Genomic DNA, 26,264 nt, shown 5'->3' with positions numbered 1-26,264 from the left:
CTATATCAATCACACTGGCACCGATTTAGCCTGTATTCTAGACAAGGCCTGCAAATCAGACCCTAGGATATCAAGTCTGACACCCGGTAATATGAAAAATATAATTAGTGACTACCTGTGAAAATGATGGTTTAAATAACTTGCCTACCATCACCAGCCACCTATAATTAAGCCAAATTTACTCCCCTCATGTAATTTACTCTGCTGTTAAGTTAGGTGCACTGTTTTCTTAGCAACATCCAGTGTTTAATAAATGCAACCAGGATAGAACCTGCTTAAGTGCTTTGAATACCAGGAAAAGAAAAACAAACCAACAGACCTGTGGGTTGAAATATAAAATCCATATTCTTAAGTGCACATGCTTATTTGTTTAGTACTTAATGCAGAAAACTGGAGAACACTTCTGAAGTCATGTATTAAAATTTTCCATGCAAATATCTATGAAATAAAGTGAGTACAGAAAACATATTGAAGTTTTTAGGCCTATGGAAAGCCTGTTGCTCTGCAATTTGGTTTCTGTGATGTCTGCAGCTTTTTTTTCTTCTTCTTTTTCTTATGGCAAAAGGCAAATAAAACCCTGATTAAGATCACAACTGGGAGACAGGATTAAGCCCTTTTAAAAGGCTGGACAAATTTTTAAAATTGGGGAGAAATAAATTAATATAATTTCCAAGCTGCTTTGGCATATTTTGATTATCATTTTTCTAGAAGAAGAATAACTCAGTAGACAGAATTTTATCAACAAACAATTCTAATTAAATGGAAAGTCTTATACAAATACATAGGGACTTCTGGTAAAAGGAAAACAAGTGTGTAAAGCATGACAAAGCTTGCACAGGAAGCTGGGGCAGCATCTGTTAATCAGGCATACTATTATTTATATGCAAATAACCATGTGTCATAAAAAAGAGGGAGAATTCTCCAGCAGCTCTACATCTTTCCAGTCTCTCAAGGCAGCCATTAACTCATCTTAACCTAGTCATGTAAGTTAGTTTTACAACAATTTTGGCTATGTTGGGTGTGATCCCTGATTGAAATAGCTGTGTCACCGAAAGCCCCTAGTGTAGAAACAGCTGTAGTAGCAAAAGATGCCCTTTTGCAGGTATAACTTGTTTTGCTCATGAAGGCTAGTTTTACTATACTGATATAAAGCGCAGCTTTGCTGGTATAGCTGTATCCACACTAGGAGTGCTTTACCGTTATAGTATATCAGTATTCTACTGCTCCTCGTATACACATGGTCTTTGTGCTGTCATAGTGGTACAAAGTAGCCACAGTTTACTAGTGAATCTATCCAAGGAAGTATACCATCTCTACTGTAGTAAGACTGTACCATCTCCATCATAATGTCTAGATACATCCATTACACTACTGGACCTGGCCTTCCTCACAATTCCTTCAGTAGAGATGTAGACAATGTACTAATATGAACATTGTGGAATCCAGGATAGGAACTCCCTAATCTCTGTTCAGGTAAATGATTAAGTCGCAAATGACATTCCCTAGCATCTGGTGATCTGTCAGATGCCAGAAGGTGTTTGTAGTGGTAATTTGGCCATCTGCAATCTGTGTTGTCAGTGCATTGTACTGTCTCAGGCCGTGTTAACTTGCAATGCTTTCCTGATGTTTCATTGGTAGGTTGTGAGGCAGACATATGGTACAAAGTATTTCTCAGCTGACTCCTCCCATCTTCCCATAACCACACTCTCACTTCACTCTTCAACAGAAGTATTGAGAATTATGTGTGCTGTTACATTTAAGATGTCTGAATTGTTATAGCATGAATACTGAGACACTTATATCCCGTTTAAGGCATTTTGAGTCTCTTTTGTGACACACTTCCTCATTGTGCAGCTCACAAGCCATGGGAATATGTGGCCCATTGTAATTACATATTTTGAAAATTACTTAGTAATTATACTTGACGTTACCAAGTACTATAGTTCAAAAGTAATTACCTTATAACTTGCTTTCATATCCTGTAATAAGCCTTTTAATTTAGATGGAAAAATAACTAGATAATTATTTTGCGGTTATATAGTCATTAAACAATGGCTTAAATAATTTAAGCCTTTTTTGTTGTTTGCTAAGAAAAGCGAACACATCTGGCTAACAACTTCTGTGCCAAATTTCAGCCTAATACTAATTAAAACAGCTGAGTTATATTCTTGAAATAGGAAATTTACAAAAGAAAGCTCAGATGACCCTTAACTGTAATTAGTTTGGATCAGTATTACTATTGATTCTCGCTAGATGATGTCAATTTTTTTGTCTGTTTTTTGCTTTGTTTTTGTAACAAACAAATGTTTTCTTATAAAATAAATATCAAACCTGGAAATCATTTGAAATTTTAAAACAATAAAATAAGGAAGATATGAATCCTGTAAACATTCGTTTGCAGTAGAAAACTTAACTGACCATTAACTGTGGACATATTAGTATAATTTTGCAGCTGGAGGGGGGGAAATAGCTGATAGATGTAAATACTTTCTTATTTTTGGTCCAGAAGCTTCCAATATGGAAAATTAGAATTGGAAGATGGGAGTCCAATTGACAAATACATTTGCATTTATTTAATAGGGACTGAATGTTTCAGGGATTTGTTAATCGGATACAGGGACTTTCATTTCTGGGTTAGCAGGTATGAACCTTGCCCAGGTCTGCAATGATTGAAAATTTTTATTGTTTGATGATTTTTCACTGACCTATGCAAAATGAGTGATGGTCTCACTCCAAAACTAATGGTCATTGGAAAAATTACTATCCACTGGAGAAGGACTAGAGGTATGAGGAGAGAGGTTATAATAATTAGGATTAGTTATTATAGAGGGGGAAAGGGTTAGAAGGGGCCTATGTGGAGTACTCCAATTAAGAATATGAATGCAGAGCTTATCAAAAAGGTTTTAACTGAAACATTTTTTAATAAAATGGCTTTTAAAAAAACCCAAAGCATTAAAATAAAATGATTTTTCTCGTCAAAAAAAGGAAGAAGAAATTCTAATTTTTTGAACTCCATTTCCTAGTAACAGGAAACCCCTATTATTCCTGAACTTGTACAAAAATTAACTCAGCAATAGATTGGCTTTTAACTTGTTTGTAACAAGATGAAGAACAAGAACACGGGTGGACACAAAAATAAAGGATAACAATGGTGGCAGATTAATTTAGGAAAAAATGAAAATAAAAATAGTGGAACTGTGACATAAAAAAAGACATTTTTTTCACATGTTGAATTTGCTATGGGTCAAATCCAGAAGTCCTTATTCTTTCCTTACTTAGATACATAATTAGATAATTTCAATACATCTCTGGCCTTTACAGAAGGATACAATCACTGAGGCATCAGAAATCATAAAGGGATAGATTGTGGAATCACCATGAGCCCTCAGTAAGGGATGGTGTGTAGCTGTGCTGTCCCAGGAGTAGACCAGGAACCAAGCAAGTGTAACTACCGAGGGGGTTGTGAAGAATTAAGCTATGCCAATTCTAAACCTTACACAACTTATTTCCCCCTCCATGCCCGTTCAGTTGTGCTGCCTGGGGCTTTGTGGGATGAAGGCTCTGCCCACTTCACACCCACCTGCATGGGGGTGGGATTAACAGTTCCCTAGAGGCTGCCTTTTTTCCTGAGCACAGACTAGCAATGATGGTAGCCTGTGCAGGTCAGCTAGGGGGCAATTTAAACTACTTTCTACCCCGTGTGGGCATGTTCACTGGCTCACACTTGAGTCCTAAATTGTTTGCTTATTTGAATGTTGCAAGGTGATTCCATTAAAGTTAAAAATCATTAACTAAAACCATGGCAACTAGAATGTATTGATCATCTTTACTCTCCAGGAACTAAGGGACCAGCACCAGCAGAGAGGCGGTTTGGTTCCATTCTCTCCTCAGTCATTGAAGGACCCAAAAATAAAATTGATGTATTAGCTACCCCAAATGAATCACATCCAGAGATATTCTTCATTACAAATGGGGCCAAACACCATAGGCCAGTGGTTGCAAAACTTGTTCTGCCACTTGTGCAGGGAAAGCCTCTGGCAAGCTGGGGTGGTTTGTTTATCTGCCACGTCAACAGGTTCGGCCAATCGCAGCTCCCAGTGGCCACAGTTTGCTGCTCCAGGCCAATGGAAGCTGCTGGAAATGGTGCGGGCCAAGGGACTTACTGGCCGCTGCTTCCAGCAGCTCCCATTGGCCTGGAGCAGCGAACCGCGGCCACTGGGAGCCGCGATCGGCCGAACCTGCAGACCTGGCAGGTAAACAAACTGGCCCGGCCGGCAGGGGCTTTCCCTGCACAAGCGGTGGAACAAGTTTGGGAACCACTCCCATAGGCATACACTGAAACTAACTGGGACTTTTTTTTACAAGTGAGTTCTGTATAAATTAGTTCCATTGTGCTTTCTTACAAAGCATGTATTCAACTTGTAGAATACACTGCATCAGGGGGTCATAGACTGATTCAAAGCAGCCGTGTAGCCAATAAGAGCCTGCCTGTTTCAATTTTTGGTTGATTTTTTTCCAACAAAAACATGAAATGAATTGTTGAAAATAGATATTTCCCATGGACATATCTGTTTTGATGGGGAAAAACAAACACAACTCACACACTTTTCTTTGTTAAAAAAGAAGTTTCAGCCAACTCCAGAATTTTTGTATTACAAAGCCAGAATGTGTTTAAACATCACAGATTTTAAGGTCAGCAAATGGTGGTATCTGCTGATAAGCACCACAAAAAATACCTTCCAAGTTTTTGTCCTGTGTCTATAGTAGAAAGACAACATGAAAATGAAAGGAAAACACATGCAGTTCATCTACAGTTAAGTAAAGACATCAAACAAATATAGATGGGTGATGAGTATCCTTGATGGATAAATTCCAAAAGGATTAGATGTCTTGTTGATACCTATTGCTCTTTAATCCCCTTCTTTCTTTGAGGTTTAGAGCAATCTGATGACGCCTCTTCCTCCCCAAGGATCCTGGCCTCTTCTTAGACTTTTCTTAGAACTGGAGCCTTCTTCTTTTATAACAGTCCCATAGTTTTCTTGGATGACACTAAAGCCCAATGGATCTCCAGGAAAATGGGTCCTGTGTCCCTTCCCCATATTGTAAAGACCCTTGTTAAAATTGTAGACCTTGATTTAAAAAAAGATCCTAACAACAATTTTGGTCTTTGCTGATTAATGAAGTTCCACATCTATTTAAGAGCAGGGTACTCTCAACACTGTAAACCAAACCAAAAGAATTAAAACTGAAATTATATGGTGCAACAACTTATTGTCTCTGACAATATGATTATTCTGTGGGTCTATCCTGTCCATAACTTCCTGTAATTTCTGACACTTGTTGGCAGTGTTCACAACGTAACCTTCATAATGAGGTTGTGCAACTCAGACAGTAGCCCAGTGGTATGGGTCTACATGACAATGTACCCTCCATGAGCAGAGTGAATGAAAAATGCATATCCCTCCCCTCTGTCCTCCCCCCCTCTCTGCACCCAACTAGCATGCTCTCTTTGTGTTTAGGTTTTGATAAACATCACAGGGGACAACAATTTAATAGAGCGAACAAACACATGAGAAATGTACTGTGATAAAACCTTTCTTCTAGCTTCACAGTAGATGACAATTATGTTGGTACCTGCAGTGCCTGATGGCAACCAAACATGCCCCCTGCTTTGCAACTGTCTGAAGCTAATCAAGCATGCATTTTTGCATAATGAAGAGATATGAAGAACATACTAAGTAATGACGTGTAAATCCTATGGAGACTTCTGAATTTCTAAAATAGCTACAAGCTGGCTAGCAATCTTTTGCTACATTAGTTGAATGAATTAGGGGCTCATCTGGACAAATTTCCCTTTTGGTTTCTTAATGTGTGGATTTATAGAACAACAAAAATCAAAAGGGGGTGTCATTCCTTATTAGCAGTGGACTTACTTCAGCTTTAGTGACACCCTTTTCAATACTTGTAGGTCACTAATAATAGGTATTTCGACCAAATTTTAAGAACATATTCATTCATGTGATGAATAGAAAATCAAGTTCTTTTATCAAGCTTTCTAAGCAGTATTGTAGTCAATAAAACATTTCACTCAAACTAATTAAAATACTTTATTAATGTAGGTCTGTTATCATCGAAGGTTAACAGAACTTCATCTGATCTGGATAGTGCTGCTAGGGGAACAGGGATTCTGGCAGATACAGCCTGTCATACAGGAATCATGCCAGACAGGGAACAGTTTCAAAGAGCAGGCCCAGGAGACATGTGGCTGGGCACACGTTTCTGCTGCCCTGAAAATCATGCAAACCCAGCAACCCAGGTACCCTATACCTCCAGGCTGCAATAAGTATGCTAGCAGTGTAGAGGAGAAGGAAAGAAAGACTGGCTGGACACCATACCACCTAGTCAAAAAGCCACCTGTTTGAGGCTCTGATACCCAAGATGGTATTCTTTCCCTAGGTCCTATGCCTTCTGGAGCACTAAGGAAAGCTCTTGTTTTGCATTAGGGCTTGAAACAATGCTTATAGAAATCGACAGGAATCTTTCTATTTACTTCAATGGGCTTTAAATCAGGCCTTTAATGAAAAAAGAGATGTCTTCTCCCAAACACAAGGGAAAAAAGGGGCAGGGGTTAGTCCACAGGTATTAGGGAAAGGCCTGTTGTTTTGGAGATATAACATGTAGATGAAAACTGAATTGGCTTCTTGCTTAGGCCGCTGCTAAAGTAGAACGTTCCTAGGAAGGATGGCCTAAGTTGTTAGGGCAGTAGCTTAGGACCTGGTAGACCTGTTCCATCAGTGAAACTGGGATAATAGCACTTCCCAAACTCACAGGGGTCTTATGAAGATAAATATGTCGAAGATGTGAGAGATTCTCATATTACCGGAATGTGAACCATACACATACCTAATACAGGCAGATAGTGTGTTTCTGAGTATTCTGTCCAGTCATAAAATATGTATATTAACTAATTCCTAACCTTTTACTTCTTGATCAACTGTCTGAACCCAAAAATATGTATATGTCCTTCTTGAGATTTAAAAAATCCCCAAAATAAACCCATTGCCAAGAATTATACAATTTTCAAATTACAGCCTTTGTGTGGCTGTGTCAATAATACTAGGTAGCTCAGATAAATGGAGAGAACTCAAGCACTTCTGTTAAAAGATTCAAGGCAGAGGCACAAAACAAATCATTGATTTCCATGCCCTGAGAGCTAACCTGACAACTAATTTTTCTTCCTGTTCTTATTTGGTCCTTTTTTTCTCCCTGTCTCAAGGAGGCAAGAGAAGAATACGCACTCATTCATTGTTGAAATATTTGTTGACTTCAGGGAGTGTAGATTCTTATTTAACTACACTACTTAAAAACTCGTTGACTTTCTGTCATCCTTTCAATGCATTAAAAACAAACAAATAATAAAAAAAACTATATCTTTACTGAAGCTGTGGACACAGTTTTATAAACTAAACAGAACAGCAGAACACTATAAACTTATATATTTGAGCATTTAAATACATGATGTTATATTCTCTTTAAGGCCTTATTGTCATTAAAGAAATTTGCATTGGTGTAATTACTTCAAGTTAGTTACACTGGTGCAAATCCCTAAGATATACAGAACTTATCAAAAAATTGTCAGTAGAACAGTTTTCCATTGGAAAATGCAGTTTTGTTGAAATTTTTGAACATTTTTCAACATGTTTGGCTAAGTGTTTGAGGGGGAAAAGTTTAAACAAATAGTTTTGAATTTCAGGTTTCATTTCAATACCGACGAACCGTTTTATTTCTATAATGTTGAAATGTTTCATTCCCACTTTATTGTTTCAATTCATTTTGCTTAAGGTTTTCTGTTATATTTATGCTTATGTTAAATATAATATTTTATGTTTTAAATTACATTAAAGCATAATAACATTATCAAAACAAAATGATTCATTAATTCCAAATAGAAATTTTGGGATTTTCTTTTCATACAAAATTTCACACTTTCATTCTGATTCAAAATGAAAACAAAGTTTGAAATTTCAAATTCCTTGTAGAATAGAAATTCTGGTTTCTGACATTTCCCTAACATTGCAAATGTAAAGTGGGGCTTGAACTATTGTGATTAACTAAAATAACACACTAGATTAAACTGCACTGGTATAACCTCCCTGTGTAGATCATTTCAGTCTCTCCCTGCCAGCAGCTTGTGACCTATGGCAAAAGTAGAACTAAATAAAAAAAAAATGTCTAAGTTTTTTAGAGAACATAAAGAAATAGATGCTAAAATGGGGAAAATGTACCAGGAAGTTCTTTTGCATAATAATCCTTAGTTGTGGAGGAAACACTCACATCTTTTATAACATGCATATTGCCATTAAAGAGCATTGTTATAATATTGAGTAACACAATCCTTCCCTCTTTCTCATATATATTTTAAAATAATTTTGTTGCCCATTAAAGAATATATGAAAGGTGGAAACATAGTCGGAATGCCTGATGGTAGTACACTAGACATAATTATTTTTTTAAAATTAATAGACCTATAATGCCTCAATGTATTTGGTGATTCTTTTAAGTCTTCCTTTAAAAGGAGTTTGCTGTTGAAGAACTGGAGACTTAGGTCATGTCTACACTTACAAGCTTACAGTGGCACAGTTGTACCATTACAGCTATGCCACTGTAAGAGTGCTTGTGTAGCTGTGTTATGCCAACAGGAGAGAGCTCAAAACAGTTTTTTTCATACCTGTGAGTGACAAGTTTTGCCGACATAAGTGCTCGTGTAGACATGGCCTCAGGCCCTGGTACTTCTCTTTACTATGTACTGATGGGACCATGCAAAAGCCCACTGTCTTCTTCTGGCCTCCACACAGCTTTAGGGGTCCATATATATGTAATTATTTGTAAGATTGGGCCAAGATTTCTGATCTGTTTGCAGTATGATGTTCTTCAGCTCACCACTGGAAAATAAATGAGATTGGGATATTTTTGCTTGGTTTAGAAAGCTCGGGGTTATATGCAGGATGGAAAACATTACAGATAATTAGAAACAAAAAAAAATCCCCAGTTCTTCGTCTTTCAGGCCTCTTGTTTCAAAGGTAATTGAACACAGAAATGTATGAAAATTCATAATGTTGGCTTAAAAGTTTACAACCTTTCTGAATTAGATTTACTGGAATACCTTATGCTTTTTCTAATACTTCCTCTTTAAAGCTATATGAGACTTTACAAGAACTTTGTAAAAGTTTCTAAGTGATAATGCATTCTAGAACATTCTCCCTAGCAGTAGAAGTGTCAGATGCTGAAAACTATACATAGCAAAAGCTCTGCACTGAAAACGGAGTTATTACTTTGAGGTAATAAGAAGTGACAGTATATATCACAGCACTGCTTGAATTCTCTATAGCTGATGGCTACTGAGCATGAGCTGATGCACACAATGAACTTGGAAGCTGTTAATAATGAATTTGTGCAAATTAAAAATCAAACATTGTTTTCTTGACAATGTTGATTGTTTATGTGCTTCTGCAACTTGGGACTTAATCCTGCAAACCATAATTCAGACAAAACTTCAACTGACTTCAATGAACTGCAAGATTTGGCCCTTGGAAAATACAAAATATTATAAAATGTTTACAAAAATGAAAAAAAAAATCAAAAATGTTTTTAGATGCCTCTGTTAAACAAATAATAAAATAACTAAGGCAATGTTTCTGGAAAGTCAGATTCCTTAATTAAATAAAATTTTAAGATTTATTAAATGCAAGAGTGCATATCGAGCCACTATTTTCCCTTTTGAAATATACAGCTGCCTCACCTCTTTTTGTGCCCAAAGAAGACGATTTACATCCTGAGTCAAAATAATTAACCTTATTTCAAGACTAAAAAGGGGCTAATCATGAATTACTCATATTATATAATAAACCATAAAATTAAAAGTGACCCTCAAAATCTTTTGTTCATGTTAGCCCCAGGGATTGGAAAATACTACCACTCCTTCCCACTCCCTCACCAAAAAAATCCACCATAATCCCTTAAAAGTAAGCTTGAAAGAATTGGATTTTTATCAGTAAAAGTTGGTAAATGTTGATTTGAGTATACACTCACAAACTGATGAAACACTACTTCCATTGATAATAAAAATATTCAGATAGGCAAAGAAAAATACTTCTTGATAATATCTTACTGTTTGATTTAACTATATTTACATTGTATATTTTGGCATGTGATGTGATGTTGACAATTTATGTTTTAATTGTTATAAAGTTTTAACTTGTTGAATCTCAGCAGCTACTATCACTAAATAATTATTGTCTGACCCTGTGATGGGATTGCTGGAGTGTACCACTGTGCCCCCTTAACTCTCCAGCCTAGGCTGTCTCTCACAATGCTTTGCTAGTGACAAGCAGCAAATCCCTCCAGTTGCTGTTATCACTAAGCACAACAGCATGTTTTCTGTAGTATCTGGCTGATGAATCTTGCCCATATGCTCAGGGTTTAGCTGATCGCTATATTTGGGGTCGGGAAGGAATTTTCCTCTAGGGTAGATTGGAAGAGGCCTTGGAGGTTTTTCGCCTTCCTCTGTAGCATGGGGCACGGGTCACTTGCTGGAGGATTCTCTGCTCCTTTGAAGTCTTTAAACTACGATCTGAGGACTTCAATAGCACAGATATAGGTATGAGGTTTTTTGCAGGAGTGGTGGGTGAAATTCTGTGGCCTGCGTTGTGCAGGAGGTCAGACTAGATGGTCATAATGGTTCCTTCTGACCTAAATTTGGTTTCCGGAAGAACCCAATGCACAGCTACAGACTAGGGACCGAATGGCTAGGCAGCAGTTCTGCAGAAAAGGACCTAGGGGTGACAGTGGACGAGAAGCTGGATATGAGTCAGCAGTGTGCCCTTGTTGCCAAGAAGGCCAATGGCATTTTGGGATGTATAAGTAGGGGCATAGCGAGCAGATCGAGGGACGTGATCGTTCCCCTCTATTCGACATTGGTGAGGCCTCATCTGGAGTACTGTGTCCAGTTTTGGGCCCCACACTTCAAGAAGGATGTGGATAAATTGGAGAGAGTCCAGCGAAGGGCAACAAAAATGATTAGGGGACTGGAACACATGAGTTATGAGGAGAGGCTGAGGGAGCTGGGATTGTTTAGCCTGCAGAAGAGAAGAATGAGGGGGGATTTGATAGCTGCTTTCAACTACCTGAAAGGGGGTTCCAAAGAGGATGGCTCTAGACTGTTCTCAATGGTAGCAGATGACAGAATGAGGAGTAATGGTCTCAAGTTGCAGTGGGGGAGGTTTAGATTGGATATTAGGAAAAAGTTTTTCACTAAGAGGGTGGTGAAACACTGGAATGCGTTACCTAGGGAGGTGGTAGAATCTCCTTCCTTAGAGGTTTTTAAGGTCAGGCTTGACAAAGCCCTGGCTGGGATGATTTAACTGGGAATTGGTCCTGCTTTGAGCAGGGGGTTGGACTAGATGACCTTCTGGGGTCCCTTCCAACCCTGATATTCTATGATTCTATGATTCTATGAAATATCTATGAAACTATGAAACATGTGGAGCCCCACATCCAGCAAGATTGGATGAATGCTCCCAGAGCCTCTCACGAATCACACAGAGAAAGGCACCAGTCAATTCTGTCCAGCTACCCAGCCTTACACCCCAGAGCTGTACCGTCTTGCCCTGGTTAAAAGCCTGACCAGTGTAGTTTATTATCCAGTCTGCCTCTCTTTCAATGTGGAGAGGACATGCACTAGATTTTGTAACCTGAGCTGAGATTTCTCAAGCATATCAAGCAAAATACACCGTTTTAGGTTAAATATAACACAAGTATATTAACTATCCAAAGATAGATTTTAAGTGATTATAAGTGGTAGGCATAGAAGGTCAGAGATAGTTACCAAAGAAAATAAAAATATAAGCACACAATCTAAACCTTAAACCTTATTACACTAGGCAGTATTTAGAAAGCAATTTTTTCACCCCACTGCATGTTACAGTTCATAATACACAGGCTTATCAGTTGAAGTCTTCTATCTTTCCAGTGTTCTTGTTGCTTCCAGGGTAGGTGGAGGAAGAGAAAGGCAAAAGCATGATGCCACTGTCTCCTATTTTATATCCTCAGGCCAGAGGATACATTTGCCCAGACATGTCCTGGTGGGCTTTGCTGGGTCACAGGGTTAAGCAATCCCCCTGATGATCTTGTGCAACTGAGTCATAGAGTTGAGCAGCCCCCATTGTGTGGTGCTTGTGCAACAGTCATTGAACTGTAAATCCCTTAATTGTAACTCCCCAGTTGATTAAGAGTCATTTTCCACCCTTCTGGGAGTGGTTCATCACCTAGCAGTAGAGACTGTCAACCTTATGACATATTTCAGTAACAACCATATAGCAAAATCTCATAATTTTATGCACATTAATGATATACATATTTGGACAGAACAACGGGTTTCAGCAGATCATGACCTTTCATATGATATCTTGCATGGCATGCTTTGTATGAAATATCACACCCACATATCAATTATGAATGTGACGGGGTGGATATAGGGGTACCAGGGTGCTGCTTTGAGGTACAGAGTGCCACAGACCCCTTCCTCCCCTTTTTTGACCCATCCCATAATCTCCCACAACTGTGAAAATTTAAATCAATAAAAAAAAATAAAATAAACATCAATATTATCCATGAAACTATAACAAAATAAAAATCAAATTCTTGCAGTCTGCTTAAAACACAGCAGAATTCACTTCAACTGTATTAAAACTCTCTTTGTTTCCAATTTGCATGAATATTCTTGCTGGCAAGTTCTCTTGGTTTTCACTTCCCATGAATATTCTTGCTGGCAAGTGAATATAATAAAAGAAATATTCACAACATAAAGCAAGTTATTAAAGAATATTAACAGAAAAAAAAAAAACCTCAGGTATCCTATAAACATTCACCCATGCCTAATGCCATTGGAATCAAATTGTGTTTGCAGGATAGGAGCCTTATAAGATACTATAGAGAAGCCTAAGATAGTAAATGAATGTATTATTAAATATCAGGGATGTTTTTACTGGAAACTTGATTCCAAGAGTTATACTCAGGGAATAGAAATATTCTATGGGATTTATGTGCAAACCAAAACAATTTGAAAGTTTAAATGTTCACAACAATTGCCCACAAACAAGCTACAGAGCTAGTATTATTCACAGAAATTATTCAGTGAATGATTGTGAATAATGAACTAATTTACGAAAATCACAATCTGTTCATGGACAATTTGTGAGCCAAAGAGAGTTGAATTTCATCAACTAAATTATTATTTATAAATTATTCACTGAGCTCTAATGAGCACCCAAAATATGTCTGCTTATCTGAAACATATCCAAATTGCTTCTATTTATATAAGAGGCCCACAAATACTGAGAGCAGAGGCTTCCTTTTGTGATTTCAAGTATTTCCTGCCTCTCGTCTCTCTCATATTTACTTATATTCCTGACCAAAGTAGGAAGAGGAGGTTATGATCAGAGAAGGTTAAGACCAGAAATTCCATCCTCGATCTAAGAAACCTTCCTGATAGAAAGTTCTTTGAAACCAATATATTTCCACAAATTTTTTAGTTTTTGAGAATCAGAATTTTCTGCAAAAAAGTAGCATTGAAAAAATCCCAACCAGCTCTATTAATTTCTTTTCTCATTCCCCACATAGTACACCATACATATATCCCCTCAGCTTCTTTCTGGTAACTAACAACATCAACACTTTAACAATTTGTGAATTATTATTCCTTTAATATTTGGTTTAAAATGGCTAATATTAAAAATACAATAAGATCCACATTGAAGTTGCTAAAGTTACCCAGTTTTGATGGTTTGGATGCTGCAAGCTGTTTGAAGTTCACTAATAGTTTCTAGGTAGTAATCAAGTGCTTGATCACCCTGTGCACCTCCTGAACAGTTGTGAGTGTGTCAGTACCGGTAATGAGCATGCACCGTAGTTCCAATACCATGAGTCCTGATTCAAACCCCATTGACGTCAATGGGAGGCTTTCCATTGATTTCAGAGGGCACTGAAACAAGCCATAGGCTATGTCTACACACCAATGTAAGCCCAGTGTTCAAACTCAGGCTCAAGCCTAACCCCGCTTTTGACGACACATAAACCATGCTAACTAAAAGCTAACCCACGGTCCCAGCACACCCTGCGATGGAAGGTCCAAGCAGGACCCATCATTCAAGCCCTATTGCTTTGCAGTATAGACAAAGTCCCACAGCACTGGTGCTCTTGGAGTCTGCCAAAAGTATCCCACAATACAGTACTTTAGTGACTAGCTTTGATTATTCAGGTAGATTTTCCTTTTTGATTGAATTATATACTTGCCATGTAGTTTTAACAGTGGATCTTGAGATGAAACAATTTCTTGCACAATGTGTCTGCAGGAAATGTGTATCAGCTATTTTTATCCCATGGGACTGAGAATCCAAGAAAGTCATTGTGGCAGGAGCTCTCACAAACCAGGACTATTCCCTGGGAGGAAGAATGGCTCAATGGAGAAGGTGCTTAGCTAAGACTGAGAAATCTTACATTCTATATTCTGCTCTATTACAGTATTTCTCAGTGACCTTGGACAAGTAATTTAGTTTCTTTGCACTTTCTTTACCCATCTATTAACTGGGAATAATAACACTTCCCTGTCTTACCAGGGTGTTCTGAGGATAAATACATTAAAGATTATGAGGTGCTCAGATACTTTAGGAAAGGGGGCCATATAAGTACCTACAATAAATATATAGATAGTCCCACAAAGATATTTAGTTAAGGGTCAGTTAAGGGTCATTTTATTTCTCATATTCCTGCACCAAAATCTCTTTAAAGTATGCAGTAAGACAGGTATTCTAAGTCATGTGCTCTCCACTGTTGCAGGGTCCCATTGTGGCTGGAAGAGCTGAAGTTTTCTCATTCTCTGTATGCATCTACTCCTTGCTATTATAAACTTAAATTCATAGATGCAATATGAACACAAATGTGATCATTTTATAAGACCAGTGAACTGCCACAACTGGGTCATTGCCAGAAAAGTTTCAAAGACCAGGATTTTCAGAAAAGCTGGCTCAAAAGCCTAACAGAAAGTGTGAAGACATATTTTACTCCTAATAAAATAATATCTATCTATCTATCTATCTATCTATCTATCTATCCTGAAACCTTCAACTCCTAAGTTAACAATGTGTAGACGGGACTACAAGCAGTGGGCTACCCAGGAATGTTAGGGTATACTTGAACAACTTTTGGGGGGGCACAGATTTATGGAAGTCATTGAAGACGAGAGAAAGCTTGAAACTTGAATGAAATGCTTTATTTTTATTATCTATGAGGTGCTGATCCAAATTGCTGCAGTTTGCCTACTACTTGATAAAGCTAATGTCACCTGTAGCTGCAAAGGTCAGTAATAGGATTTCATCCACTCACTTTATTTCCCTTTAAATCACAGAAATTTTCTGGTAAATAGTTGCACATTGACTGCTGGCAGCAACACTCAATGGGCTGCCAATATGAGACACCATTCCACAAGGCTCTTTCCTAATGAGGGAATCATGCACAGCTGACTGGTCATGGTAACAACTGACAGTTACCCTGGGCTTTATGTTGGGAGGTTTTTTGTGTACTCCACCCCTCTACAGTTCAAGAGCTTCTATTTTATCCTATTCTGGTTTTTACACTGTGTCCTTCACATTGACATCTGAGTGCTTATAAAGGAATGAATTCACTCACTGTAGAGTATTTGTGCTAATATCCCATTAACTTAGTGTGGAGGTGTTGCCAACTCTCTGGACAATGGCAAAGCTGAGCTAATATTTAAATAGTTTCTTCCCTGAATCTCTTTCATAATGGTATTTCTTGTTATTCCCTTTTCCATAACTGAAGATAATATACAAGATTTGTCTTGCCCATTTTTGCCCTCTGAGGGTGAGTTTGCACTTGTGACTCTTTCTAGCATCTGTCCTCCTTCCCATATACCATGTCTTTTTACCCCCTGGAAAGTTAAGTTCATGGAATGACACTATTTTCACACCAGCTGAGAATCTGGCCCCAACACTACAGAAGATTCTAGAAAAGGACATTATTTAAATTAGTAATGCAGCACAGACAATTATTCACTCCCCAAAATTATTATAATTCAACATCAGACAGATCACAAACCCTTGAGTCTGAATTCCTTGAACTTTAAGAAAGATCGGCTCAAGACCTGAACTTTGTGTTTGAGACCTGAACTAAAACCATAGATTCCCTTCCTTGATCACAAGAGCTGGAATTTTGCTTAGCACTTGTATGGGCTATGTGAGAGGTATTCTAACTCCCTCTTCCACTGAATACTGATATAAGAGCTAGACTGAATCCAACACCAGATTAAAAGAATATAGTCTACAGTTTCTATTTCACCTGTGTTTGTGGTATACAGATGAGCCACTGAAACTTCTTGCCAGGCCCAAGTAACTGCAGATCTATTGACTACTTTCAGATGTTCCAAAGTAGAGGAAGAGGTTAGGGAGAAAGGCAACAAAGGTTTACTCTATGCAAATTGCCTCCCTTGTGCAAGCTGAAAAGGAGGCAATAATGCCTTCCTATTGATCCACTATGTTTGAATTCCCACCTCCTGCGATGAAGTCCCAAACACCTACAGAACCTGCAAAGCCAATAGCATGCATAGGTGGTTGTGGGGGGGAAATGAGATATTGAAACAACAATTAAAATGTAAAAGACACAGTAGAACACTGTCTGCTCCAAATCCAGCTGGTCCTAGGGTGAGGAATAACTTTATGAAATGTGCTGTGAGAGGGCTATTATGTTTTTCATTTTGAGTATTGAATCACTCAGAGGGCACTGAAGCCCAGTTAGTAGTAATGCTTGCTAAAACCTCTGAGTACAAAGCAGACTTTTGAAAGGAATTTGTATGGTAGCTCATGTGCAGAGTGAGAGAAAGGGCTGCAGAAGTATCCAGAGTATGTTCTGAGTCATCAGGAAGAAAGTGTCCAGAGCTCGGCAAGCAGTTGTGTCTAAGGGGGAAGAGGGGAGCGACGGAGGCCATTCATCTACTGTGTTTGGCTTCTGAAGTGCTGACTTCAAAGGAACATAGTGGAAACTCAAGAAAGTGAAGGAACTGAGGGACTGTACCTATCATGCTACCTTCTGGTGTTTTTACACAGTATGGCCTGGAATTTCAAATGCATATTAGAATGGAACCTGGAAGGAAAATGTCACAACTGAAAAACAAGTCTTTGGTACATAATCTGCAGAGACTTTAATGACAGTCACTCAACTTTTTCCAACAAATTAAAAATTTCATACTGAGCAAAATATTAAATCATTATCTTGGATACTGCAAACATCATCCTATATAATTCAAGAGCACTTTCAATTAATCCCATAAATAAGGATTCAATAGATCTGCCACATTCATCTATCTGTCAATGCTGGTAGCAAATTGTTGCATCATTCATCCACAGTGTGTATATTATATATATGCTTGACCCTCATTACCACAATTGCTAGCTACTTTCCCCCAAAATGTTGCAGACCTACAATTTATACAAAGTTGTAGAATAATATAAACATAGAGAATTGTGGGATTGACATTCCTGATATATTATTCAGCATTTATATAATCTGGGGCCAATATCTTCAAACTTGGGTCCCTACAGTAAGGCTCCTAAATCCATATTTAGTCATCTATATTTATAAGGGCTGCATAATAGGGCACTTCTGCAATAACTCTTCGGTATTCCTACAAGGATTCTCCAAAAGCAGCATTATCTGCTGTCACACTGTCTTATACTCGTGTGCCAAAAACAATGATTTTTTTTGCGGTTTTCTGAGATTGTACATATCTACACCATTGCCTGTCAGTTAAAGTGGCATTTAACTTCTCCAGTTTATTTTGTGGTTTATTAGAGAGGTACTGGTCAAAATCCATAGTTCAGATTATAGTCATTTATCTATTATTAGCATTATTTATTATGTAAGGTAAAGATATCATGCTGTGAAGTTTTGTGGCAGAAAAATAAATCATTCATAAAAGGATTGAAAAAATATGAAAATATATCCATTTCATCCACACTGCTAGTTTCATCAGCAGAACTGACAGTGTACAAGTCCTCAGTATAATATATTATATATATTGTTTTTGTAAAAGCTATACACAAAACAATATATAAAAACAAATACTGATTGAGATGACTGAGTCATGTGAGACAAGGAAATGTGGGATATGTTGGCCAAAGAGTACAAGAATAGTAGTCACGGGACAAAGACCATGTGGAAGACCTAGAAAAGGTGGTTTGAGATGCTGAAGGAGGATATGAAGAAGACAGATGTCAGCTTTGAATATTTGACTCGAATGCTTGGAGATGAAGAACAAGAGCCACCGACCTTAAGTGCTGGGACAAGGTGAAGATGATACATATGATAGGACTTCTCCCAGACAGTGAATATAGTGTGTGTTTATTAAAGAGAGAGAAAGGGAGAGCCGCTGTCTAGGAGAAGTCAAATAATTTATACATACACAACTTCTGCTATCAACAAGGGGAAAATTCCAATTATTGGTATTGTTCTGTCATTTAGAGTTACATAAATATTGTTGGCCTTTTTTCCCCCTTAAATCTGTCTAATCAAGTTTTTTTTTTTCCCAGCTATACTTTAGTAACTATGACACTGGATAAGCTCATCATGATTATGATTCAGAAAGCTGTAATGGTGAGAAACTGTATTTCTATTTGTTTTAGGATTATGTCTAAGTAAATTGACTAAAAAAGCTAAACTTTAATTGGAAACGTTAATTCTTTAATGAAACAGTAGATGAGTTATTTCCTTTTGTTTCCATTAACAGTGTAAGTATTGAATTCAGTTGAGCTGATATTAAGGGCTCAATCCTGAAATGGACTATGGATTTAAGTGCATGCTTAACTTTAAACACACAAGTAGTGCCATTGGCTTCAGAGTGTAGAGCATCTTCCAAACCCAAACCCCGATACTGGCAAACTGTTACCTTCTCCCAAGGAAACGTGAGGTACAGGCAATGGTTTATTACTTCTTTCTGTACAGGAGCGCACACTGAAAAGGAAGCATTATAAAAAAAATTGTGTCGCCTGGAGTGAGAAGGAGTTTTGGTTACACCTCAGCACCCTTGGCTCATGTCTTGCCTAGGCTGATAGATAAGCGTAAAGCAGTGTTGTTGTAGCAATGTCGGTCCCAGGGTATTAGAGAGACATGGTGAGTGAGGTAATATATTTTATTGGACCAACTTACGTTGGTTCCTCACCCACCTTGTCTCTCAGATAAGTGTCTTGTAAAGCAGCTTGCTAAGTGGCAATAAACCTCCCCGCCTCTGTGAAGCATGCACAGGTGAATATAGGGAATGACTGTACTAATCAACATCACATTGAAAAAGTCGATGTGGCAGAGAAGCGAGCAGGGCTAAAAAAAGAGAGAAGGGTAAGTGGCCATCCAACAGGATACAACATTTTTTAGCTGAACCCTGGCCACTGTGTTGTGCCTTTAGCCCTGTTCTTCTGTGTAATATTCACAAGCCTCTTCTATGTGTTCTATGGTACTTCTTATGGTTGGCATTAAGGTCCACTGATAACTCTTTCTCTACATAACTTTAAATTTAAATGGGAATTTATGTGAAGATTTTTAGAAGTGCTCACTGTTGGCTTAGCTCTGTTCCCATTGAATTTAGGAAGAACAGAATTAGACAGGGCTGAAATATCTTAGAAATCCCCCTTAGTTTTTCAGCAAGGGGGAAAAAATCTTAGAAGGGCATAATCTAAACTTTAAACAGACTTAGCAAGAGTATAAAGGGAACTTTAAAGAAAGTATAAATACACACTCACACACATATACACACACACAAAAACAAAGCTTTCCTCTATCTGATCTTTCCTTATAACTGCCACTTAACACAGAGCTGTGCCTGTTTGAATAAGAACTTCCTCAAGCACACTCACAGGCTTCATTTGTATAGTGTCACCCCTATCAGCATGGACATCTGGGCTTCGTAGGTGTATCCCATAAAAGAGGCAATAAGCAGCCATCCTGGCCCTTAGAGAATCAATTCCAGTCATACAAGTGATAGTCTCTCAAGGCAAACCCCCTACTCTAAAATCTAAGATTTTTTTAAAAACTCCCCAAATCTCACTTTAAATTATTAAGCCATAGGTTTCAGAGTAGCAGCCGTGTTAGTCTGTATCAGTTAAAAAAAAATGAGTACTTGTGGCACCTTAGAGACTAACAAATTTATTTGGGCATAAACTTCCATGGGCTAAAACCCACTTCATTGGATGCATGCAGTGGAAAATACAGTAGGAAAATATATGCACAAAGAACATGAAAAAATGTGTGTTGCTAGACCAACTGTAACAAGACCAATTAATTAAGGTGGGCCAGGCAGGAGAAAAAATACCTTTTGTAGTGATAATCAGGACGGCCCATTTCAAACAGTTGACAAAGAAGGTGTGAGTAACAGTAGGGGGAAAATATCTATTCAAGGGACACCATCATGGGACCTAATCACATCAGCCACACCATAAGAGGCTCGTTCACCTGCATATCTACCAATGTGATATATGCCATAATGTGCCAACAATGCCCCTCTGCCATGTACATTGACCAAACCGGACAATCTCTATGCAAAAGAATAAATGGACACAAATCAGACATCAAGAATTATAACATTCAAAAACCAGTCGGAGTACACTTCAACATCCCTGGTCACTCAATTTCAGACCTAAAAGTGGCAATTCTCCAACAAAAAAACTTCAAAAACAGACTCCAATGAGAAACTGCAGAATTGGAATTAATTTGCAAACTGGACATCATTAAATTAGGCTTGAATAAAGACTGGGAGTGGATGGGTCATTACACAAAGTAAAAACTATTTCCCCACGCTAATTTTACTACTATTACTCACACCTTCTTGTCAACTGTTTGAAATGGGCCATCCCTTTTTTTCATATAATCTGTGTGTATATAATCTGTGTGTATATAAGATATATATCTTCCTACTGTATTTCCCACTGCATGCATCCGATAAAGTGGGTTTTAGCCCACGAAAGCTTATGCCCAAATAAATTTGTTAGTCTCTAAGGTGCCAGAAGTACTCCTCATTTTTTTTATTGAGCCATAGTGACTCTCACACCTGCTCCTATGCTTTATATTTCCCTACCAGCCCTATCACCTGTCCTCTATTTCAATAATTGTCTGTATTTGTGACCAATCTTACAAATGAGTGGGTGTGGAGAAGGTGAGGTGAACCGATGATTACTACCACCCAGTACCATTTGCAACACTGACATCCCTTTCTTTATGTGAGTGTTTTGTGCTCGCTCTGACCATTTTCCCTCCTTTTTGTTGCAACTCTTTTAGACAATAGATTGCATGCTGCTCTAATTCATTCTAGAGGTTTCAATGGGCCCCAGATTATAACAGAATTTTATAGGTGCAGAGCTACTTTGTTGCAGCTTAAATCTGACCCGCAACTGCTAATAGCCATGTGCCCAAATTACACTAAAAAAGGGAGAGAGAGTTTCTCCAGGCACTTGTGGATGGTTTCTGTTACTGTGATGCAAAGTTTATAGAATTCTGGAGGCTGTGACTTGGGAATGGTGGATTGGCCCCAGCTTGCAATACCAGCCTTTCTTTTCCTTAGGCAGCTATTTTTCAAGGTCACCTCATTATTATTATTTTATGTCTGTGTTACAGTAGCACCTAACAAGACAAGACAAGGACAAGGACAAGCTTGGGGCCCTATTGTGCTACACACAATGCAAACTCAGTGTGAGACAGTCCCTTCCCTGAAGAGCTTATGTTCTAAATAAACAAAATGGATAAAGGGTGGGGGAGGAAAAAGAAATGTGAAGTGAGTTTCTAAGCTCACACAGCAAGTTAGTGGCCCAGCTAGCACTAGAACCCATGTCTCTCGAGTCCTAATCTAGAACTTTGGGCATTAAACTACAAAAAAGAGTCTGTGTAAACAATCCTTCGAAAATGTACAAAGCAAAGAACAGGAATATGTCAAAGTAACAGATAACAGCAACAGAGGGTGGGGAGAGAGGACAAAAAACCAAAACACCCAAGGAAAACAAGTATTCTAAAGATTCCTTGTCAGTGGGCAGAAGCAGCCACTATTATCTGCTTGCCAACTCAACTTTCCTTGACAATAGTTTTTTCTTGTCCAGATTTATGTCAATATTAATACCCATTAATTGGATAAGCCTTCTGTTTCCAGGCTGTTAGAGCCAGATTGCACTGAAATATCATGTACCAGCCAACACAAGAATTCTAGCAAAGCACTGAATTGATTAATTGGCTTCTGTTGCCTTATACTCTTGTGATTTTCCCACCTACTTCTCCAACTGCTCCTTCAGAATATGCGTTAGCAGTTCCTTTTCTCTCCTACTTGCCTGTGTTTGTGGCTAACAGCTCTATCCTATGTTACCTTCTCCTTTTCTCTGTACAGCTTATCACTCGGTGGCCAGATTCACTCATTTGGTTTCAACTACCATTTTTGTGATGATGACTCATATATCTACTTCTCCAACCTTGATGACTTCTCTTCCATCCACTGCTTTCTGACATATTATCTTAAATGTACTACCATCAGCCAAAGCTCAATATGCAAAAAACCAAGCTCCTTCTCTTTCCTCCCAAGCCTTCTCTTTTTCATTCCAGCTCTACTGATGTTAACAAGCTACCATTCTTCCTGTCACTAAGGCTCACAATGTTAGCCTGATTATTGTCCACTTTACCCTACTCTTCTCCTTGCACAATTAGGGAATCATGAAATCTTACTGGCTCTTTCTCCACAACATATTGAAATCTACCCCTCCTTCTATGTGCTTACAGGTAAAATGCTAAGCTATAGCTTGGTTATCTCACTCCTTGACTACTGCAACTTTCTTCTTTCTTGTCCTATCAGAAAGACCTAGAGAAATTAATAAAAAATGATGTGTATTCAGTAGAGCTTTAAAAAAACCCTATCCCTATAGCATTTAATAGAATAATAATTCTCTGATAGTTCATATTATGAAATGGCCAAAAATGTTGGGAGGATATACATTTTTATGAAACGCTATAGGTTTTCAGACTGTCTGAAGAATCCTGTTGGTTAAATCCCTGTTCAGTTCTATGTGTCATTTCCATAAGAGTGGCTGCTCCATTCTCATCTTACTCCCCTCCAGTCCATTCACAACTGTGGCTAAAAACATCTTACTTGCTCACAATTCATACCTTTTTCGTCCTTCAAATACTATCACTATTTGCTTTTGCCTTCTATTCCAAGCTCAAGCAGTAGATTTATACCAAGTATGGACTGAGCCAAACAGATTCAATGCTGGTCAACAGGACAGTAGGAAAATAACCCTAAAGTGTTCAAGAGTCTGTGATAATTTGATCAGCATATTTGTTTTAAAAGGTGTTCTATGTTGTAATAATCCCGGGCAAACAGATTTTCAGATTTCCAGTCTGAAATTAGACCTGCAATTTTCAAATTTTCCAAGTCTGCAATTAGACCTGCATGTGTATTCTCGTGTTTTCAGGCATTCCCTTATTCTCTGTTGACTCAAATGGGACCCCAAACAAGCATACAAGTTTGCAGGATCCAGAGCCACATATTACAGATTAATGCAAACATATGTAGATATAGTTGGCCAAATTAATCTCTGGTTAAATTCTAAGAACTTTAATGGAGTTACACCACCATCATCCCTCCCAATCAGTCCTGTTATCTGGGTGCCAATTCACTAGGCCCTCTCTCTAGATCTTCACATTCAGGCTGTGTCTAAATCTTGCTTATCCTACCTGCATATCATCTCTAAAATATGGCCTTTCCTGTGCATTCACTCACCTAAAACTCTCATTGAGTCCTTCATCTCACATCTCAACTACTGCTACATCCTATTTCTGACCTTGGGAGAAAAAAGCAAACTTGCCCCACTTATATCCATTCAAAATACTGCAGCAAAGATAATTTTCCTAACTCATCAATTTGACCATGTCACGCCAATGTTTGCATCCCTCCACTGGCTTCCTCTTCTCCATTACTTCAACTACAAACGTTTTGTTTTCACTTTTCAGGTCTTTCATGGCTCGTTCCCGCTTACCTATCATCTCACATTATATTAAGAAGTTGGCTGCTGTCTCCACTTTGCCAATGACATCAAGATTCATTGCCCACTTATTAAATTTTCAAACAAACACTTTCACGTTTCTCCAATGCTACCCTCTCTCATGCATGGGAGGAAATTTCTGTGTAAAACCCCAAAATTATCCTAGGTACTTGTTCTATGTTTGTACAATGTCTAACACAATGGGGCCCTGGTCCATGACAGGAGCTCCTAGGTGGTACTGCAGTACAAATACTAAGGAATAATAATACACAAAAAAAAAAAAGAATTTGGTGCATTGTCCCATGGTATTCATTATATAAAATAAAAATATGATTTTCCAGTTGTAATCAACAGTTATGTCATATCTATATTTATTGAGAAGAAGCTCTAGTATCTATCAGGTAGCCCTAGTTGGAAAATGGAATTTCTGTTTTTTGGAAAATTCTGACATTTCAAAATTTGTTTTAGTTCCAAATTGGAATAAAAAGTGGTTCATTTCCATGTTAATATAATATAATATAATATAATATAATATAATATAATATAATATAATATAATATAATATTCTTAATAAAATGAAATCATAATCAAAACATATTTTACGTTATCAAAATGAATAATTATGACATTATCAAAATGAAATGAGAATGTTTAAACAATTCATTCTGACATATTTCTGTCAAAAATCTAGTCAAGTTGACATGTTTCAATGATTTGGATTGTGACAAAACTGCATTTTCCAGTGGAGAACTGTTATGCTGAAAAAAAATTGACCAGCTCTGCTATGCAGAAAAAACAATCCAAGCATTAATAAGATCAATTTGGATAAATCCATCAGCCTAGAACTCTTGTCCTTGACATACTTGAGCACAGTACCTAAATACAAAGGCCTCACAAGAATGAATATCCAAAATGCGTCTTTTAGCTAGAATTTTACATAGCAATTGGTGTGAAATGAAATTCTTTCATAAATTCTGCACTGATGTTATAGGAAAGATCATGGGGTCATAGCCTAGAGTCGCCCATCAGTTTCTAAATGAGTTCTCAAAATTAGAGGTTTGACATTGTTGAAATTACTGTCTTGAGTTAGCAATTGGTAACACTGTAGAACTGTGCTGTGGAGCAAACTAATTTCATTCTTTTATATGATTATTATGCACACTCTGCCATCTATTTCATAAAAATCACTGTGAGATAGACATGTCTGCTATGTCTTGTGGGGGAAAAAATAGATATTCTTTTGAGTGCCATCAAAGAACTATACAATAAAAGGAGATTGGTGAATTTCCCAGTCACTCATGCTTATTACACAGTTGCTACCTCACACTCTTTTCAGAGTTCTTAGGAGTGTTTAGGAGCTTAGCAGGGGCACACTCATCTGATTCTTTCTTATTAAGTTGTGCAGCAAAGTGTGATGAGGAAAAAAAAAGTTAAGTGACCAGGACTAGCTTCTGAAGAAGAAGAAGAAGAAGAAGAAGAAGAAGAAGAAGAAGAAGAAGAAGAAGAAGAAGAAGAAGAAGAAGAAGAAGAAGAAGGAGAGAGAGGCTGCATTAGTCTGAGCTAGTAGTTTACTTTCATGGTAAATTACATGCATTCAGAGCTTAAAACATTTCTCAAGAGATTATCACCTCTGTAAACAGTGCAGTTCAGGCTGCTAGGATTCATGATATTAAGTTACATTCTATGAAGTCATACGCCAAAAGTAATCATGCCCAGTTAGTCCAGTGCTTTGTAGATACAGTAATTTGGCAATGCTTCTGATAACAGCCACTGGTCAAAGGAATCAGAAAAAAAAGTTTTGATCAGCGCAGCTTGCAGTACTTGACCCAAACACTGGGCTGGAGGCTGACATTTGATCAAATGAAATTTTGACTGGTGACCTTAAGTCTGTTTTTTGCCTTGCCCCTGTATAGTAATTTCCATCAGTGCAAAGTGGGTGTATTTTGATTTGGTGGCATTTTACACCCATTTAGCACTCACTCTACACAGGTATAAATGACTATATGAGTTAGAGTTATGAATCAGGCTTCATGCTACTGAGAAAGATGCTGTTCTTGACTATGTAGAGTTGAATGACTACAAAAGAAACCATGTTCCAGACAAACTAAAATCCATGACAATAATTATACATTG

The sequence above is a fragment of the Lepidochelys kempii genome, chromosome 1, assembly GCF_965140265.1.
Source record: "Lepidochelys kempii isolate rLepKem1 chromosome 1, rLepKem1.hap2, whole genome shotgun sequence".
Taxonomy (NCBI): domain Eukaryota; kingdom Metazoa; phylum Chordata; order Testudines; family Cheloniidae; genus Lepidochelys; species Lepidochelys kempii.
Note: the sequence above shows the minus strand (reverse complement) of the source record.